At 43.4% G+C, this 21,853-nt stretch overlaps 1 protein-coding gene across 5 annotated transcripts in view; it reads left to right on the top strand.

Annotated features, from left to right (window-relative positions):
• The window catches only part of KCNH3 (potassium voltage-gated channel subfamily H member 3), a 72,082-nt gene that overhangs the window by 20,586 nt on the left and 29,643 nt on the right, over nucleotides 1–21,853 (top strand). Inside the window, exon 1 of one of the 5 annotated variants that reach the window (XM_061615404.1) lies at nucleotides 8,676–8,711. The exons of 2 other annotated variants lie outside the window; for them this stretch is intronic. The gene's annotated coding sequence lies outside the window, so the exon portion shown is untranslated. Of the gene's footprint in view, nucleotides 1–8,675; nucleotides 8,712–8,781; nucleotides 9,169–9,711; nucleotides 9,824–21,853 lie in introns of those variants that run through there. 2 more of the 5 variants (XM_061615401.1, XM_061615402.1) reach the window with 2 other exon arrangements.

The following is a 21,853-nucleotide window of genomic DNA, read 5'->3' as shown; positions in this document are numbered from 1 at the left end:
CTACATGTTGTATGATTTTTAATTGCAGTTTTACCGTCACACTCCATGCACCACCTGAATGAAGCTCATGGACCACTAGTGGACCATGGACCAGAGTATGGGAAACCCTGTCTTAGATCTATCTTCCATGAATTTGTCTGTCTATGGCCATTAGCCATTATAGCTAAATGGAACTTTCATGTTTAGAGGAAGTGTATCTCTGACTGCCAGTTGCTGGGAACAAACAATAGAGGCTATTACCATCATGTTCTGCTTCTGGAGACATCCGATTGGCCACTGTGGAAAGCATAATGCTGGACTAGATGGAAATTTCAGTTTAAGTAGGGTGGTTCTTAGTTTCTTAGCTATGTTTTCCCCCCTACACTGTGAGAAATCAGTTAAACAGTTAGCACACACTTGATTTAGCTGAGGTCACCTTCACTGTTAATAGTAGCAAACTGATATTTTATTTTTAAAATGTTGTTTTAAAACAAGAATGAAGCAAGACACCTTGGTAAAGACCTCTTTCCATGAATCAAATAAAAACCACACTTGCTCCATGTAACACGTACATTCAGGACCCTGGTCAGTTCCATCCCAGCATTCCTGAGGCCAGAACTTTAACTGAAATTACATTTCTGTGGTGGTGTTTTTTACAGCTTTAGCAGCTACCAAGTCTAGAGCTCCTACGCAAGGGGCTGCATAAATGTTTTCCACCGCAAGATCTTTTCCATGGTCTGTTAATTGTCTTTTAATATAAAAAAGCTTGGTATAGCTTAAGACATGATTACTAGGGATGCAAGCTTTAATCAGTTCAATCAGATTAATCAACAAAAGCTTTTGTTCGTTAGTTGGTGGTAGGAAACTTTAATTGGTGTGGCTGAGAGTTGCTTATTTTTTAAAGTTATGTGGGTTCCAGCTTGTTTTTCAAAACAGAGAGAAAGAAAATGTTAGACTGCTTTTTTTTAAGTGTGCATTATCTCATGTTTCCCTTAATGTATGAAAAAGAGCACCAATGTTGAGCCATTGTCAACATGACAAATATATTTAAATATTATTAATTAGTGATCAACCAGTTAACGTTTAATCGACTAAATTTTGGATTGCTTGACAGCCCTAGTGATTATTTTAAGGATCGTCCAGATGATACTTATTATGGAGGCCAAGAGCACTGTTTCAGCATTTCACTTCTGACAACTCAGATGTGTTATGTGTTGGTTCACATACGACTTTCCTGGGTGTTCCAGGGGGTGGGGTGGGACCAGCCTTTCCGTGGGATACCTCTAGCACTCTTGAGTGGTCCGATGCAGTATTGAGCCAGGAGTGTGTGACAGCATTGTTTAAATGAGCCCTTTAGAATCTTCCTATGCATCTTCACAGGAATGGAGGCGTTAGGCTGTAATGTTGTAAGAGATTCAATGAAATGGGTGGCGGGGGGGGGATCTCATTGACATTCTCAAATCAGGAATTTGCAGATAAATACCCTTCAGTCAAAATGTTTTAATTACAATTTCAAATGTGTAAAGGTACCAAACAACATAAGATTAAGAAAATGATTTCATCATCTGGCTTTAAATCAGCATCTTCCTATTATTAAAACCTTAATATGTTAGGATTGTGGCAAAGATTTGCCCATTAAACTTTTCAGGGCAAAAGAGTGGTGGAAAACATTTCATGACCTTCCCCACTTCTTCATTACCTTTCCCACATGCTGTTCATCACCTATTTACAGCTGCTTATTTCTCCAATCTGTTAACTTTGATGCTATTTTCATTTATAAACAGGGGATGCTTCCTGAAGTGATCCCAACAAATCAGGAATCCTGTAAATAACATGATTACATCATGTCACACAGCCAATCAGATTTGGCTATGTGACATTGTCATGAAGAGACATCAGAACGAGGGACAATGTGTTCTGCTATCACTCTGAGTGAACCATTTGCCCTGTTTTGCAGACCAACCCAAAAAAGAAATCACCAAAATAGGTGGATACATTTAAATGGGGATGCTTTACATTAAAATGCCCCCCCTTTCAGCTCAGTCCTACTCTATATGTGCCAAGGTGCTCCCCTCTGGATGTTTTTGGACTCCACCTCCCATCAGACCCAGCCAACATCGCTAATGCTGAGAGATAATGGGAGTTGTAAACCAACCCCTGGAGGGCCACAGGTTCCTCACTGCCTGTGAGAATGTCAAGGAAAGGGTGCAGTCTCTCTTCATAGTGTGATAACTTACAAAATTAGACCTACATTGTTAGAAAGGATGGGTAACTTTTAATTTTCTTTGCTTCAGTAAATTTGATGGGACAGGGCTCTGTCTGTGTGTATATCTGACATGTCTACCACAATAGGGGAATTTAACAGACATTAGAGGGAAAGATGGGTCAGCTGTGGCTGTCCAGCTGTTGTTGGACTATAAATATCATCTTCCCTGACCACTGACCATGCTGGCTAGAGCTGAAGATGCCTCCAACGTCTGGAGAGCCATAGATTCCCCATCCCTGCACAGATTCCATCCTTTTAGGAGGAAGGACGGGATATATATAAATAAATAAATAAATAAATAAATAAATAAATAAATAAATAAATAAATAAATAAATAAATAAATAAATAAATAAATAAAATTAGGACCACCATAATCCAGAATAACATACTTTCTGGTCTCAAGCAGTTTAAACTTTAAATAAAATTGTAATTAGAGTTCTCCACTCTGAAAGGATTTCTGAACTAGTGCTATTGTGACAAGCAATCCATATTTGATTTTTGACTCAAGAAGTTAATTTCAAAGTGTAGAATTATCTTCCAAATATCACCAATGTTGAGATGATACTATATTCATTTAAGCATCAGTTTTCTGTACTACATCTGGAATACTGTTAATGTGAAATGACCAGTAGCAGAGTCACCGTTAAAAAACAACACCAACACCACCAGACACCTGGTCTGATTCAGACATTGCTTTGTTTTACAAATGCTGAACATAGTCCAATGACTACACTTATACAAATGTACCATATGAATTAATAACAAGATGGTGCAGCTTGCAAATGGATTTGTTGAAAAATATTTGTATTAATATATAATAATATAACACAAAACAAACAGTCCTGTTCTAAAGTTCCAAATATCATGTGTTTGTTGGAGAGTGACACATATTATACCAATTCATACAATATCCCGACGTGTCAAAAAGCCCTTAATCTGCAAACAAAACAGGATCTGAATTGTCTGTAGGGGCTGGCAAGAAATATGCACAGGTAATGCATGACCTTGCTTATAGGGCTCAACCGCTTTGCATGAGGACAGCCAGGACCTCAGAAACACCCTGGTGAAGAAATCACCTTGGAGTACCTAGAAAAGGCCAGAGAAGATGCTGGGTGTTGCCGCCAATGTATTAGTCTCCCATTTCACGTTTCAGGGCTTAGCCTGATCACTGAAAACAAATGTTGAAACTTTAGTGACCAAACCGTGGCACTTTGGTCACATTTTCTTCAAGTGTGTATGTGCACATGTATGCTCTCCCTCCGGCATATATATGATTTAACCAGAGCAGAGCTTGGGAAAGTTACTTTTTTGAACTACAACTCCCATCAGCCCCAGGCAGCATGGCCACTGGATTGGGCTGGTGGGAGTTGTAGTTCAAAAAAGTAACTTTTCCAAGCTCTGTATGCAGCACATCTCCCCTATTCTAGCAACTCTATGATCTCCCCACTGTTTCCTGCTGGCTCCAAGGGGAATTTCTCCTTCCCTAGCTGAACTCAGTATACCCTTGTGCTTTAGCATGTGCATTCACCTCTTGCACACCCACATCCCAGCCCACCAATAGCAACTGTTCCCCTGAGCTGCACTCTCCAACAGACTACTTTCCCTGAGTAGGCAAAAGGACACAGCAATAGGAAGGAGCACACGGTGTCCTGGGGTATAAATAGCTCCAGCCCTTGGTTGTAACAATAGCTGTGCCACCTGTGCTGGGAACAAGTTGCCTATATGCAGGAGGGGAGTCAGTGTCAGTCCTCCCCACCTCACTTGTACATGGATATCCCTGAAGGTATACGTTGTGTTTTGCTCCTTTCCTATAGAAGAAAGGCTTTGTCATAATTCTGCATTTTTCATTATGTTACTATAGTGTAGTGTCCCAACCCTACAGGTAAATTATCTGAGATGGGAATCCCAGCTAGCAGGGGGCAATTTGTCTCCTGAGAGCAGCATGGGGAGAACGGTCAGCCCCCCTCCGGTGCCATGACCCCAGTTTACTTGTCCCTTTCCCCCTGCTACATTTTCCCTTTTAAAAAAGCCAAAGTTCTGATTGCAACTTCTCTCACTGCCTTGTCTAGTTGTACCCTGCCGGCTGGGGATGTGCCTCTGTGGATAGTGGGCTTATTTTGCACCCTACACTGAACTCTTTCAAATTTCTTACGGCTCCAGATTTGGTGATTGTTCCCTCATTGGGGAATTCGTTTTGATCAGATTAAGATGAACCGCTAAGATGGTGAAAGAGTGTGTTGTATAGAAACCATCCATATGAAAGGTCTTATGTCACTGGTTCACAATCTTTTCCCCCCATACAAACAGACCACCTGAAAATTGCTGAGGGTCTTGGCAGACCACTTAATGATTTTTCTGCCCGTTGTAGTAATTATAATGCACTGTGCTAGATGCTGTATGATTTTTAATTGAATTTATATTGCTGCTTTTATTTCAATATAGAAGAAATAAAAGGATAAAAATGCAATTAAAAATCAATATGAGTATTTAATGTGATGGATATGCCGTCTCCCGTCTTCAACCACAAATCCACAGGCACACTGCAGACTATGTGAATGAAGTATTTGGACCACTGGTGCTCTGAGGTACCGCAGACCTCATTTTGGAAACTCTTGTCTCATGTGTCAGAGACAAGTGGCAAGATAGAAGACAGTAGGCTGCAATCTCACACTGCATTTCTCACAGAATGGGCTCCTGCTGGAAGGGCAGGATATAAACCAAATAATAAATAACAACAATAATAATAATAATAATAATAATAAATTTAATTTTTGTGTCGCTTATCTGGCCGAAGCCACTCTAGGCGACGTACACATTAAAATGCAGTAAAATACAATATAATACAAAATAAAATACAATGCAGTCAACACTAATGTAGCAGTATAAAACCATGTAGGGCAATCAATAACAATTATAAAACAATCACAGAAAAATTAGCCCACCCCGGAGATCCCAAAGGCCTGTCCAAAGAGCCAAGTTTTCAAGGCTCGGCGAAATGTATCCAGGGAAGGGGCATGGCGAAGATCGAACGGGAGGGAGTTCCAGAGAGTGGGGGCCGCCACTGAAAATGCCCTCTCTCTAGTCCCCACCAACCTAACTGTTTTTGTTGGTGGGACTGAGAGAAGGCCCTGCGTGGCTGATCTAGTCGGGCAGCTTAATTGGTGGTACTGGAGGCGCTCCTTCAGGTAAACTGGACCGAAACCGTATAGGGATTTAAAGGTTAATACCAACACCTTGAATTGGGCCCGGAAAACAACTGGAAGCCAGTGTAGATGAAATAACACTGGCGTGATGTGATCACGGCGGCGGCTGTTCGTAAGCAAACAAGCCGCCGCATTCTGCACCAGTTGTAATTTCCGGACCGTTTTCATGGGTAACCCCACGTAAAGCGCATTGCAGTAGTCTAATCGAGAGGTGACCAGGGCATGTACCACCAGTGGGAGCTGATGGATAGGGAGGTAGGGTTGCAGCCTCCATATGAGCTGTAGATACCAAGCTGCCCGGCTCACTGCCGAAATCTGAGCCTCCATGGACAGCCTGGAATCAAGAACAACCCCGAGGCTATGGACCTGATCCTTCAGGGGTAGACTCACCCCATTAAGCTTCAGGTCAACAACACCCAACCTTCCCCTGTCACCCACAAGTAGCACCTCGGTCTTATCAGGATTGAGCTTCAGCCTGTTCCTTCCCATCCACCCACTCACGGATTCCAGGCACTTGGACAAGGTCTCCACAGCCGACTCCGGTGAGGATTTAAAAGAGAGATAGAGCTGCGTGTCATCAGCATATTGGTGACACCGCAGCCCAAAACTCCTGATGATAGCTCCCAGCGGTTTTATATAGATGTTAAATAGCATGGGAGAGAGGATAGAACCCTGTGGCACTCCACAAGTGAGGGGCCAAGGGTCTGAAACCTCATCCCCCAATGCTACCTGTTGATGCCTGTCAGAGAGAAAGGAATGGAACCACTGTAAAACAGTGCCTCCTATTCCCAATCCTTCCAGGTGATCTAACAAGATACCGTGGTCGACGGTATCAAAAGCCGCTGAGAGATCCAGGAGGACAAGAAAGGTGGATTCCCCCCTGTCTAATGCCCTCCTCATATCATCCACCAGAGCGACCAAGGCTGTTTCAGTACTATGTCCAGTCCTGAAACCCGATTGGTATGGATCCAAATAATCCGTTTCATCCAAGTGTGCTGACAACTGGCTAGCCACCACTCGCTCAATGATCTTGCCCAAAAATGGCAAATTTGAAATGGGGCAAAAGTTATTCAAGACTTGGGGATCCAAGGAGGACTTTTTTAGAATAAAAATAAGGAATGCCAAGAGGTGCATGACAATTTCACCACCCTGATGGCAACAGCAGAATTTCTCATACAGACATTACATTTTTTAAAAAATCTCCCCATTGTAGCTTAAATACTTGTTGTTGCTCTGAATTCACCCTCTGACCCACCCATGTATGCAGAGGCTACATAAGTGCCACAAGTTCTTTAAAGGTGGCACTTCTTTTATGGATTTATTTTCATGAGGACTAGGAACTTCCTTTTTATTTCTTTTCAACAAATCTGCCATTCTCTCCATTTGCATCAAGGGTGCATAAGGTATGAATGTTGGGGAGAAGTATTGCGCTGACAAGCACATCTTATATTGTAATCCTGTAGACTTGAATGCAGAGTTGAAGTCACTGGTTGGCATTTTAACAGTTCTTTTGCACCAGTTATGCATAAGGCGCTGTAAAGAACATGTATGTATGCATTTATTTAAATGCTTTTTTCCCCTGACCCTCCCTTAGACAATCAAGTTATACTACAAACCAACATATGGTACAACCTGTGCCCAGAGAGCATACAGTACATAAGAAAGTCAGTGGGATAGGGAGAAGACAGGGTTTAACAAATGAGCCATCACAGTGTGGTAGTGGAGGATCAAGCAGGGCTGGTGTCAAGGGCATCTGCTGAGGACTCACATCCCATCAAATGGCCCACTGGACGTGTTGCAATGGGGAGGCAAACTGACTGAGGGAGGGGGCTCCATGGAAGGTGTCTTGCCCAAGCCCCCCCAACCAAAACCCTGGAGCTAACATTGGAGTGGACTAAAAGTGATGGTTAAAGGAAAGTGGCTTCATGCGTGGAGGCAGAGAGTTGTAGAGAATAGCATGATACAGAGACAAGAGAGGGAAAAGAGACAAAGGGAGATGGATGTGTGCTGTGAAAAGGAGGAGGAGGAGGAGATTGCAGGGGGCTGACATGAGATCCTTGCGCACATTCTTGTTGGACCTCTCGAGACTCTTCACTACACGAGCCTGCACAATTTGTGACTCACAGTTTTGAACACAGCTATGTATTTGACCCACCAGGGGCTTGATCTCATTGTTGTTGCCGCCGCCGCTGTGTGTATGTGTTGTTTTTGTTTTTTGCGGCCTGCTCTGCAAAAGCAAGGGGGTTGTCAAGCGCACACAGAGAAAGTAGGCCAGCGCAAACACACAACTAATGGGCAGAGTTTCGGCTTGGTGGGCCACCCAAATGCATGCTCACCCTTTCGCCGTCGTCGTCCGATGCACTTAACCAGATATGTCCCCGAGGATCCCAGAAACCGGCTGCTCTATAAATACCTAACCCATCCCACATTGCTAATAGTGAGTAACAGCAGCAGGCAAATTACAGAGCAAGTCTCGGCGCTCTCGTAGGCACCAACTCAAGCAGATCTAACGGATGCACGCAGAGCCTGAAAGCTGCTGTCACCCTGGGTATAATTAGAGGGGAGCGAGTTGCTGGAGAGTGCAGATAAACAGCCAAGAGAAGGCCGGGGGGGGGGCTGCCTGCCACCGCCACTACCCTCCACCCCGTGTCTTAATTGCCTTTTAATTTCCAAGAGCTGCATCGTGGTTTCAAATGATGCACAACAAAGCAGTGGGGAGGAGGGCCCTCCAAGCCTGCGTTAACAGAATGTTAACATCAAGCAAGGCCTTCTTAGGGTGGCTTTGCAGCAGGGCCGGGCCAACAGGGAGAAAGGAGAGAGCGAGCTTGAAAAGTGCAGCTGCAGGTCTGCCGCAATCCCGGCAAGTTCACTGGGGGGGGGGAGAGAGGGAGAGGGAGAGGGAGAGAGAGAGAGAGACCTCATTTCACCTTAATGAGAGCAGAATCCCTTAGATTGTTGCTTTTTCATTTTAAGGGCTGCGCGGGTTTGGCAATCTGGTGCGAGCACAGAAGGAACGCACAACGCCAATTCGGCACAGAGACATTCCTAGGCGTCTCCTCCTTGAGAACCCGCTCAGCGTAGCAAAGTTGAGTTGGAAAAACAGGTGGCTAAGGCCTACCGAAATTTCACGAGCCTGAGGGGAGGCGGGGCAGGATTCCCATTGGTCAGGAGGCGGGGCTTCAGTGCATCTTGCCCCCTCCCACTCAGAAGAAGTGGGATACTTTATTGAGATCAAGCAAAGATACGCAATTGTGCTTTATTAGTACGTTGGTTACAGAATCCGGCTTTTCTTGGTACAGAATGTGGCCCTGAACGACTGGGTGGTGTTTTTGTGTTCAAGGCACGAAGTGTACATGCAGCCCTGGCTGTGAACTGTGGCACGTGTGCACACACCCCTGTTCCTGTGCCCTTGTTGTAGGCTCTATTTGTACCAGGGATTCTTCCTGGGCACAGAGATAGTACTGCTGTCTCTGGGAAGGAGAAGCAGCTATTTATAGAGCATTTCCTCATCTGGTGCTCTGATTACAGTCACAGCCGCAAGCATATAGGCAATTATAGATAGCCGCCTAGGGCAGTCTTTTGTAAGGTTAGTAGTTCTGTTGCAGCAGCAGGTGGAGTGGCCTTTCTCGGGAAAGTGCCACTTTGATGCAAGGAAGGAAGGATTGCTATAGAGAAGTTATGGAAGGCTTTGCAGTGGGCAAAGGGACCCAGCAGCATAGGTGAGTGGATGAGGGGTCAGATGAGAGGTTTGAATGGAGTCATTTCCATAGACACCTTGAGTCAGATCTGTTTTTTCAATAGACAGAGGAAGAATGAAGACAAAAATTCACCCCTTCATCAGCAACACTCTTGAGACCTCATTCCGCAGTGGATAACGATACAAAAAAGCTGCTAAGGGGTCTCCCTACCCTTTAAAAAATCCTGCCTGGTATCACTGTGGTTCAAAAACTACAAACTATTTTCTTCTGATCTCTCTGTTTATAACACCAAGGTGTTAGTAGTAGCATACAGAGCCCTAAATGGCTTGGGACCCAAGTATGTAAAAGAGCACTTCTCCCAATATCAGTGATCAGTAGGCGAGGCCCTGTTTGTGATGCCACTGCTGGGTACTGTCTGGTTGGTGCTGTCCTGTGGCAGACAGTTCCCTACTTACGGAATGCCCTCCATGGTGAGATGCATCTGTCTCTCATTAACACTCAGGAGGAACATTTAGGAGAGGCCAGGCATAAGCTGAGCCAGTGCCTGGAGGCAGTGGTGGAGTGGATAAAGGTCTGAATCCTGCTAAGACAGAGACACTGCGAGTGAGTGGTTCCCAGGTCTGAGAACTGGGGAACCTGCCTGTTCTAGACCTGGTCCTTCCCTCTAAAGTAATAGGTATGCAGTTTTGGAGTGTTCTTGGCACCATCTTTGTCAATGAAGGTCCAGGTGGCCTCTGTGGTGAAGAGCACCTATCACCAGCTTTGGCTGGTGTGTCAACTGCTCTCTGTCCTGGACAGGGATAATTTGGCCACTGTGACACATGCATTGGTAACCTCATGTATGGACTATTGTAATGTGTCCCATGTGGGACTTCCCTTGCAGCTGGTCCAAAGGCTGTAGTTCAGCTGGTGCAGAATGCTGCAGCCTGGGTGGTAAGTGGTACTCCTTATCAGGCAGATATGCTGGTGCTGAGGGGTCTGTACTGGCTGCCTATTAGCCACCAAGCCAGTTTTAAGGTTCTGCTACAAACCTACAAAGCTCTAAATAACACTGGCCCAGGTTATCTAAAAATCCATCTTCCTCTCTGTTGCCCACTAAGGGCAATATATTCAACAAATGGAACCCGGTTATTTTTGCCATGATTTTTGCCTGATGATTATCACCTTGTGGTAATACGGAGGTTGTTTTTTTCATTGTTGGTACCGGTGTTGTGGAAAAACAATAATAATAATAATCCCCCCCCAATGTATTTCTATACCTGTAACTTGGGATAGCAGTTCATGCATCTGGTGAAGTGAACTGTAACCCATGAAAGCTCATACCATATAATACATTTAAGGTGCTACAAGACTCTTTGCTGTTTTTGCTGAAACACTGACTAACTAGGCTGCCTCCCTGGAAATCGCTGCAAACAATGTGCTGAATGAAGGGGGGAAATTCAAACGGAAGTCATGGATTGGATGAGTGGAATATAGTACTCAGGGTAAAAGACTGATTTACATAACTGTCTGTAAATGTGGCCTTCTGCCTTTCTTTTGTGTGGATTAATTAGGGCAGTAGGAGTACCAAGGGCCAGCGATACAGAAGAGCACATTTGGCATCCCAACAGAGGGTTCTGTGGTTGTGATATGACAAAAAATCCTGCAGGAATTCTCTGTGGGCTGTCAAACCTTCCTGCAGCAGTCATATTTCTGTGACAGTTTCCAAATACCCAGAACATTTCTGTGATTTACAAAATTGCCGAACTTGCAAGGCCTGGCCTCAAATGAACAGCTAGAAAATGCTATTTTTGGCCTCCTGCTCCCTCTTGCTCTCCCTGTAGCTGAGATGTGAAGACACATGTGCTTTACCTGGAATGTGTCAGATGAAATATGTACCCAATGAACTAACAGGCAATCTCATGAGATTGCACCCTGGTGGGGCTGCCATTCTGAAGTGAAGGCCATTAAGTACAATGATAGCAAACTGCAGACTGTTGAAACAAGCAAGTTTTGGGAGAGTCCTTATAACTTAAGTGCAACGAGGTGGCTCTTTAGTAGCAGTCAAAATATTCTGTTGAACTGACTCGCCTGTGGAATATGGAACACAGACTTTGCTGTTCAGAGTGAAGATCTGCTGCACGAGCCAGACAAATGTTACTCAGGATTATAGAAAGGAGTGGGTTTATTTGTTGTGTGTTTATTTGGGGGCAAGTGCATCCTATCCAAGAGGCTGTCAGACCATTCTGAATTCATCAGAAAAGGAAAGCACCTGGAAGCCATGCCCTGTGCCCTGGAATCCCTGACCTCTAATGGCAAGTGGGTTCATCAGATGTCACTGCATTCTGCATAAACTCAGATACCTTCCAGCTCCCCTAGAAGTGCAGCCCCTTCCAAAAAAAACAGCTTATACTTGACATGGTAAGAGACAGGTTGATTCAAGAGCTTAGCATCAGTGAACCAGACATAGTTGAAATTAAGCAATGGTTATATTCCGAAGGTTCTAGTAGTTCTAGTGCAAGTGTACAGCAACAGACGGGGCCTGGATTCAAATGCACATCAAGGTATTGCTATTTTTTTATACTTTGCAAACTGTTTAGAAGCCTGTTTTGTCATGAACTGGTATATAAATTAATAATTATACTTATAATAACGAAGCTGCTGTGTTTCCTTGTGCAAGTCACTGTCTCTCCAGCTGCCTGATATTGCAACCCCATGTATGGCACCCTGAGCTCCTTAAAGGAAGGACAGGATACAAATGACCAGGTTATCTGAAGGACCACTCTGTCTCTGATACACCAGCCAGATTGCTACAATTCATCCAGGAAGCCTCACATTCATTTCACTTCCACTCATACTAACACTTCCAGTGTAGTGGCTCCAAATATTTGGAACACTACTCCTGTTGAAATCAGACACAACCCACCATTTTGATGTTTTGTCCTGTGCTGAAAATATTTTTGTTTTGTCAAACATTTTTTGAGAATTAACTCTATTCATTGTTGGTCATTGGGTTCTATATTTTCTGGTTCCATTATTTATTTATTCGTTTGTTTATTGTATTTGTACCCCACTCTCAGCCAAAAGACTCCCAGAGTGGCTTATATACAATCAGCTAATACAAGACAGTCCCTGCCCACAGTCTTACAGTCTAAAAAACACAACACACAAGGGGAAAGGGGCAGGGAGGAAAGAGGAAAAAAGCAAACTTGGGCACCAACAATGTTTTAATAATTTTATTGTATTTTTGGTGTACACTGCCACAATATTTTTCTTAAGAGTTGGTGGTTTATAAACACCCTTATGAATAAGTATGTAGATACATAATATAAAGTATAAAAGGGTGAAGCTGCATACACACATTTTATTTTAGAATCAATGGAGAGTAATTGTTTTTTCTACGTAGTCCACACGCAATCTTGACATATTGCATATTTTTTTACCCTGGAAAGCACTACTTGAGAAAGTTTTTCAGTTTGAAAATAAAAGTTCATCACAGATTGATTCTGCATTACCCTACGGTGTGTCCATTTGCAAACAGAAGTAGGCGGTCCCAGCTATTATTATTATTATTATTAGATTTATATCCAGGGCCGGTTCTAAAGGGCGGCCAGGTTGGGCACCGGCCCGAGGGTCCCAGAGCTACAGCATCCCCTGAGGGGCCCTCCTCTCCCCTTCTGTGATTCACGCCCCCCCATGCCCCCCACTTACCTGTCAGCTGGCTTTTTAGCATTGGCCGTAATGAAGATGGCGGCTGCAGCTTCCCTAAGGTACTGAAGCCGCTGCCGCCATCTTAGTTGATGGCAGAGATGTGCGCATGTAGCATGCACGTGTGCCATCAACAAAGATGGTGGCGGAGGCTTCATTCCCCTTAGGGAAACCGCAACCGCCATCTTCATTAAGAGCAATGGTAAAGACTAGACAGGTAGGGGGGCGCGGGGGGCGTGCGCACACCCACCAGGGGGCCAGGGCAAGCTGATGCCCAAGGGCCCCCACATGCCTGGAGCCAGCCCTGTTTACATCCCTCCCTTCCTCCCAGCAGGAGCCCAGGGCGGCAAACAAAAGCACTAAAAACTTTTAAAAATCATAAAAACAAACTTTAAAACACATTAAAACAAAACATCTTCAAAAACATTACTTCAAAACATCTAAGATTAAAAACCATTTAAAAAAGGTTTAAGAACATATTAAAAAGCAATTCCAGCACAAGACGCAGCTGTTATATTGATTAGGATGAGACTGAGGATAAAACAGCGTTTCTTTATTTAACAATTCTTAAAACAGTAAAACATCTGAGCTTGTTCTATGCTGGGCCTCACCTAGCACACATAACACTAACTCACTAAATTAGTCTAGCTTCCCCTAGCCTAGGGTGTTTCTAGAGAAAGTTAACTCTTTCTTTACTGTGCATCTAACTTAAAGACACATTTCAATACATTTCCTTTCTTTGAGTTCTAACTTATTTTGTGTGTTTTTTTCTAACTATCAACAAACATTGTGTAGAATAATATGTAGTCTCTATAACATTCTGGTTTTCAAATTACTCTTCCTCTGGATGTCATTCCCTTCAGACTCTCAAGAGATAGGTTGTCTTCGACAGTCGATGCTTGCTAACAAGAATGTGTCAGTTCTTTGTTCTCAAGTCTTTTGAGATTGTTGTGGTAATAAATTCTGCTCTTCTTGTATTTCTGCCTCTGAATTCTCACTTCGCTGTGAAATTGGTTGTGGTTTCTTAACCAACTGTAGACGTTCCTGTTCCTTCGGAATATTCCATTGCTGGTAGTGACAACGTAAGACCTTGGAGTTTGACTTTGGCTCTGGACTGTTACTGGTTCAGACCATCTTTTCTGGTCATCTAGTTTCAGTCTTACTTGTGAACCAGGTTTTATTTTTGGAAATGTCCTCCCTCTGTAATGTCTGTTGTAGCAATATTTTTAGTTTTTTAGCCATGTTGTCTTTGACATGGACTTTTCCCAAATCAGGCCACTTAGGATACAAATTTGCTTCTATGGTTGGAATTGGTATTTTTAATTGTCTTCCCATTATCAGTTGTGCAGGACTGCACTTTGTTGCATTGATAGGTGTTGCTCTGTAGCTTAGCAGTGCTAGGAAAGGAACTTCCTGACATAAAACCTGCTTTGCTGTTTGTACTCTGTTTGAAACCTGCCTTGCTGTTTGTACTCTGCTTCCCCATTGGCTTGTGGGTAGTGGGGACTGGCTGTAATGAGACAAAAGTCATATTTCTTTGCAAACAAAGTAAACTCTTTCCCTGCAAATTGTGGCCTCTTATCTGTTACCAGTTCATTTGGGCTTCCCCATCTGGCAAAGATATTCTTCAGACAACTGATAACAGTAGAACTTGTTGAATCAGGCCTGTATGCAATCTCTATGTATCTGGAGAAATAGTCTATTGCAACTAAGTACTTTTGTCCTTGTAACTCACAGATGTCTGCTCCCACTCTCTTCCATGGTCTGTTGGGCAGTGGAGTGGTAATGGGTGGTTCCTTCCATTGTGAAGGCTTATTTGTCTGGCAAAACTCACAGTTTGCTATTATTGCCTTGAGGTCTTGCCATATTCAGGGCCACCAAACAGTCATTCTTGCACTTTCTCTGCACTTACTGATTCCTTTAAGACTTTCATGGGGTTTTCCCAATATTTCTTGTATCATTGTAGCAGGAATGACAATTCTATCATCAAGTAGGACTATTCCGTCCAATTCTGTAAGGCTTCCCTTTTCTGCAAAGAAAGGTTTAAGGTTAGTTGTCACTTCAGACATGTACAATGGCCAATCAGTTCTGACAAATTTCAGCACTGTTGAAAGAGCTGGGTCAGTGCTGGTAGGTACTTGAATGCATTAAAGGAGTGTGGTAGATATTGGTTTAGAAGCTTGTAGAAGATTTACATGGATTTTGATTTCCTCAACTAACTGGGTTGTTTTGGAGTGTGGCGTTTCCAGTGGATTTCTTGGCAGTGTGTCTGCTACAACAAGAGTCTTGCCTTGTCTATGTTCTGCTTGAGGATTGTACCTCATCATGCGTAAAAGGAGTCACTGACATAGTAATGGTACTCGATCCAGGTCTTTGCAATTTATCAGCGGTACCAAGGGTTTATGGTCTGTATAGAGTGCAAATGATTCTAGCCCATAAAGGTATTTTGAGAATTTTTCACAAGCCCACACAGCAGCTAGATATTTCTTTTCCATCTGAGTGTACTGGGTCTCAGCTTCTGTTAGTGTTCTTCAGCAATAGGCTACTGGCTTCAACTCTCCATCATAATTTTGGAGTAGTACTCCTCCCAGGCCATAACTGCTGGCATCAGCACTCACTACACTCTGCCGGTTAACTTCATAGTAAGCGAGTACTGGATCCTCTGTTAAGAGTTTTTTCACTCTTAAGAAGGCCTTTTCTTGGCTTGGACCTCAGCACCATGTGCCGTCTGCTTTCAAAAGTGTATTTAATGGGTGTAGTTTTTCTGCCAAATTTGGCAAGAAGTGTCCCAAATAATGTACCATGCCCAAAAATCTTTTCAATCTTGTCATGGAGTCTGGAGGCTCGATTGCAGAAATAGCTTCTGCTTCCTTAGGAACTGGACTCACACCATGTTCATTTTTCCAGTTTCCAAGATATGCAAGCTCTTTCTGGTGTAAGATGCATTTGCTGTTGTTGAATCTTAACCCTGCTGTCTTTACCGTTGCTAAAAATTTTGGCTGATCTTTCATCGTGTTCTCTGTTGAGGCACCATAAACCAACACATTGTCCATGAACCCTGAAACGCCTTCCAGGTGTTGTAACAGCTCCAACATTTATCTGAAACAGCTCAGGTGCACTTGAAATTCCAAATGGCAATCTCTTGAAGAAGTATCTCCCAAATGGAGTGATGAACATAGGCAATTTAGCAGTGTCAGCAGCTAGGCAGATCTGCCAGAATCCACTTGCAGTATCAAGCAAATATGTGGGCACCTGCTAACTGTGGCAGGATATCATTTATAGTAGGAAGAATATACTTTTCCTGCTTGACAGCTTTATTTAGTTGTTTCAGATCCACACACATGCGTACTGTTCTGTCCTTTTTTGGTACTGGAACCATTGGCATGCACCAATCAGTACGTTCTGTGATAGATTCTATGACTCCACAGTGAACCATTCTATCTAGTTCTGCTTTTATATTTGGGTAGCAGCGGAACTGATATTGTTCTGGCAGTGTGAATAACATAAGGTACAGCCCCCTCTGTACTGGTGGTATCTTCAAAGTTCCAACTGTGTCGGGAATTTCTGTGGAAAGCTCATCTAAACACTGCACCAATACCATAACAGTTGCAACATCTCGGTTTCTGAGATTATTCATCTTTGCACAGATCAGATAGATCTTAAAGTCAAAGTCATTGTCTCTGTAGCAGGTTCTTTCTATGAAGTATCCCATGCAATTTAGATTCTGTCCTCCAGGACCAGTTAAAACTGCTGTTGTCTGCTGGAGACTAGGCAGGTTAGAGAAAGACTTGTCAATAGACTCAGAAATTATGCTGACATCTGCACCAGTGTGTATTTTAAACTTTATTGAGAGCCCACTGATTTGTAGTGATACTTCCCAAGGATCTGTGAAATTTTCCACCCATGTGACTGTACCCAGAAAAAATTGTTCTTGAGTTTTGTGCTGCTCCACAGTTTCACTCACCATTCTAGTGTGGCACACAGCTGCAAAACGACCTATCTTCTTACAGTTGTGGCATTCTGCCACCTTTGCAGAACAGACAGCTCTTTGTGTGTGCCCTTTCCCACATCTTGTGCATCTAGGGGCTTTTATTTGAGCACTAAATGTTTAACTGTATATTTGTTTCTGGTATTTTGGAGTTTGGGGTTTCCATTTCTGCGGGGTTTCTTAGTGATTTCTTGCAGCCCTTTTAAAGCACCTTGGTCTTGGACCTGGTCTTTTATAAGCTCCGAGTTTCTTATCATCTCCACAGCCCTCTCCAAAGTGAGATTAGATTCCATCGGCAGCTTCTGGGAGAGGTCTTCATCCAACATTCCCACTACCAATCTGTCTCTGAGCATTTCACTCCTGGTGAAATGTCCCCAAAAGCACATTCATCAGCTTTCTCATGAAGCCATCTTATCTAGGCCTCTGCAGAGTCCCTTGGTTTCTGATTTCTCTGGTGAAAGCATGCTCTTTCATGAATTAGATTTTTCTTTGGCAAAAAATATTCATAAAATTTCCCCAGGACTACCTCTTCAACAGCAAACTCAGATGATTTAAGTATCTGCTCTGCTTGCTGTCCCATGGCATAAATCAAGGACCATACCTGAATTTCTTCCTTCTCTCCATTCAGTTTTGTAGCAATGCAGTATCTGGAATTCTGCTTCCAATTTGGCCCTGCTGCAGGCCTGGTGAAATGAAAGGCCTCTGGTGAGGAAAACTTTGCCATTGCTTTCTTTTGTTTTTGTTTCAGTTGTGCCAGGAGCTGTGCTATTCTGGAGACACTATGAGGATTTCTTAATTTCTGACACCATGTTATATTGATCAGGATAAGACTGAGGATAAAAATGAGCTTCTTTATTTACCAATTCTTAAAACAGTAAAATATCTGAGCTTGTTCTATGATAGACCTCACCCAGCACACACAACACTAACTCACTAAATCAGTCTAGCTCCTCTAGGGTGTGTAATAACCCCTAGAGAAAGTTAACTCTTTCTTTACTATGCATCCAACTTAGACACATTTCACTATACCAGCAATGGGGTGTGTGTGTTGTTTATCTACACGCCCAGTAACATTGTGGGTGGGCATAGACCAAGATCAAAGCCACCATTCGTCTTTCATTCACCTTGGGCACGGGCAGGGGAGAAAAGAGATGGACACTCTAATCACAAGGTTTTTCAAACCACGTATCAAATAAACACAGCCACCCTTGTGGAAGACAGAATTTAGAATCAATCTAGATTGAAAGCAGCATGTCGAGAATAAGTATGAATGATTCTGGATTGAGAAAAACTACATTTACAGGTGGGTTAGTGTGTACGCAGCTTTACATGTGGACTTTTAATGTGACTGGATTCTAGAGAGGATGAAATGGGCTTAAGATATACTTTGATCAGATAGAAAGGCTGTGTGTTGCCAGATATGTTTAATAAGACTGGTATAACAAATATTAAGTGGATGTTTTGTATAAGACTGCTCCATTAAAAACTTTGCTGTTTTTATTGGGTTGTATTCAGTGCAGTGCTAAGGTGAATGTTCCATTGGCACAAGGATTTTTCCTTGCACGATGTAACATTCTCCCTCCTTCTCCCCCTACGTGCCCCCTAAATCTGCTGTAGGGGTTCTGCCAACCCTTCTGAGCAGATTTAGGGACAGCCCAGGGAGAAGAGAGAGGGGAAATCTTGAGCTGGTGCAAAATGTTTGTTGAATCTCCTCCATTGCTTTGATCTTATTGTTGATTTTATTCCTTTTATGGCAATGTGAGGTTTCTCTCCCCCTCCCCCAAGAAAAACCCTAGGTTATAAATCTATAAATAAATAAGAACAAATGCATTAGGCCTTCAGATAATCAAACCAGAATATATATTTCAATCTGGGCTCCTTTTCTGTGGCTTAATTAATATACAGATTAATCCAGCCTGAATTCCCTGTTGTTAATCTCTGAAATGTATTGTACACCATTATGTTTTCTCTTTAGTTAAATCTGCCTGACAGGGACCCAAGAGAAGATCCTTCCAATTCACACATCTTCCCCTACCTTGGCCAAGTGATAATTGTCCCAAGCACCCAGCTCTGCAGTTTTCTTGCCTACATGAGCTGCCTCATGCTTCCTCAGGTTCCTCCCCATTGCTTGGCCACCCTCTGCCACTCAAATATAGGTGAGGTTATTTTTTTTAAAACAGGCTTCTGCCTTCATTGGAGCACCCTGATTCATCATGCATTTCCAGGTACTTGTACCTTGGTCAGTTGTTGGGTTAGCTAGATGCTACGTGTGTGTTTTTATTTAATTTATTAGGACATGGGCTGTAGCTCTCAGTGGTATAGCATCTGCTTTGCATGCTGAAGGTCCCAAGTTAAGTCCGAAGCATCTCCGGGTACGGCTGGGAAGGACCCCTGCTTGGAACCCTAGAGAGTCACTATGAGACAGTGTACACAATACTGAGCTAGATGGACCAATGCTCAGACTTGATAGAAGGCAACTTACTATGTTCCTGTGGGAGAGAAGGTTTAGAGAATCATAGAATAGCAGAGTTGGAAGGGGCCTATAAGGTCATCGAGTCCAACCCCCTGCTCAATGCAGGAATCCAAGGTAAGGCATACCCAACAGGTGGCTGTCCAGCTGCCTCTTGAATGCCTCCAGAGTTGGAGCTATGGGAAGGTCCATAGCTCAGTGACAGAGCATCTGCCTTGCATGCTGAAGGTCCAAGGTTCAACTCCTGGCATCTCTAGGTAGGGATAGAAGAGACCCCTGTCTGGAATCCTGGAGAGCTGCTGGCAGTCAGTGTAGACAATCCTACATGGACCAATGGTCTAACTCAAAATAAGGCCGCTTCCTGTGTTCCTGGACGCTACGATTGTGTTCTGTTTTATATTGTACTCTGCTTATCTCTCTCCATTCCCTACTCATTATTTTTAAAATAAACTATTTTGGAATATGGGAGGTTGACTGGTTGCTTTGGATAACTACGGTTTATTTCCCATGAGTCAGGCTGCTCCAGCAACACACTCCAAGGTTTGGGCAAATGGAGTCAGGAGAAGATGGGCTGACTCTTCTTTCCAGTGGTGACTATGGTCATTTCCCCCATTCCCAGGATTAAAACCTAAATGCAGTGGCTATCCCTGCAGCCTACTAGCTTAGGGGCTTACAAGTGCAGTGATGGCAGTACTACCTAAATACTGGAGCTGTGAAGAGTGCTTTACCTCCTCGTAGGGTGGATTTGCACAATGGTCTCCATGATAGGACATATCTGCACTACAAATGTAAACAAGTTTAAGTGGCAGAGCTTCCCTCAAGGAATCCTGGGGATTGGTGAGGATCCTGAGGGTCCTCTGAAAGAGATCCTTAACACACATACCCCTCACAGAACTACAGTTCCCAGGGTTCCCTGAGAACAGGAAAGAACTGTAGTCCAAATGCAGCAGAAGAGGACACTGAACGGAATCCTGCTGCAATCCTTTCTCACGTGAGATTCTGCTACCATCTCCAGATATGTATTCCTGGCAGTGCTTTTTTAGTTAAAAAAAGATCTGGTGCTGGTACCCATACCTTGATAAAAGTGCTGTGGGTACCAGTGCCCAATAGTTGCCATGGACAGCCAAAAAAGAGGTGCTGGTACTCTGTACTGATGAGTACTATCACAAAAATGATGGGCTCCTGCTGTGAGGAAGGGCGGGATATAAATCAAATAATAAATAAATCAAGCAAGCAAGCCCTGATTCCTGAAAACAGCTTAGCTGTACTGTGTCACTGTTAGTTATATGGCTGCATCTTTCGTATCCCTGGTGGCTCATTGCCTTGGTAGCCACATGCCATCTCCTTGGAGGTTTGAAGTGAGCACATCTTGCTTGTAGGCCAGGAACAAGCTCTCCCTCTGATGTGGAATCAAGAAGGGGCAGGAAAGGTCCAATTTCAGAGTTAGATTTTTAAAATCTAAAATATAACACCTGAATTGTTCCCCTATAAGAGAAAGAGAAATGGCAGGAAGGAGAAGGTTAGAACAAGGAGACAAAAGCGAACCTAGGAAGCTGCCTTATACTGAGTCAGACCATTGGCTTACCTCACTCAGTACACTGACTGGCACCAGCTATTCAGAGTTTAAGGGAGGGGACATGCCCAGCCCTACCTGGAAAAGCCAGGAATCAAAACTGCTGGCTTTGCAAAATGGAAGGATATCTTGAAGTAAGGACACACATCACACATGCTTTGGCTCCAGTGAATTCAGGTTTGCTTTTGAGCCAAGGAGAGGCATATATTTGGGGCTGATCTACCTGTATTGTTCAGCCTACACACACACTGTACAACAGACTATTGGCTTTGACTGATGTATTTTCCTCTTAGATGTGAAACTGATTGTGTTTAGCCTGAAAAATGCCACTAAACCAAGGCTCTCCCCAGTGTCAGTGTTTTGAAAATGCAACGTTGTTTCTAGGCTCTGAGTGTTGCTTCTGAAATAGATGGGAAGCTTCTAGCTGCTTGTGCCTTTATGTAAAATGGCAGAATGAAATCAATCCTTCCCAAAGACTTCCTAGAAGGAGGCGTGTGCTTCATGGTAACCTGTTGACTGTGTGATAGGTGTGAACTAAATCACTGTACATAAATGTCTTTCTAAAAAGAATGCTCTGAGTTTGTTCTCCATCTCTGTTTTTTACTTTTATAACATGGACTTTACTGGCCAGCAAGTTCTCCAGTGGGCAAAGTCTGGTTCTTTATAACTGCTTCTGGGTTGCCAACTTTGCTTCTTTGTTTTTAGCAGTGCCATGGCACACAAAAATTAACCAGGGGCCCCTGCAGACAACCTTTTTGTTGTGTATTCATGAGGATTTGTGCTCATGATGGTATTGGGGCAGCTGTACACAATCCCACTTTCAGTACTGTTTGTGCCTGCAAAAGTTCCAGGGCAAATATATCGCTTTGTTTCCAATCGATGCATGTCTTGTAACTTTCTGCTGAAATTCTGTAACTTTTCATACCACAAATGTTCTGGTGGTGATGTGTCCTGCTTTTTGTGCAAAAGTGCCCGTTCAGACAGCAAT

This window comes from Rhineura floridana, chromosome 3 (assembly GCF_030035675.1).
Source record: "Rhineura floridana isolate rRhiFlo1 chromosome 3, rRhiFlo1.hap2, whole genome shotgun sequence".
In the NCBI taxonomy this organism is placed as follows: Eukaryota; Metazoa; Chordata; class Lepidosauria; order Squamata; family Rhineuridae; genus Rhineura; species Rhineura floridana.
This window is presented reverse-complemented; position numbering and strand designations above follow the sequence as displayed.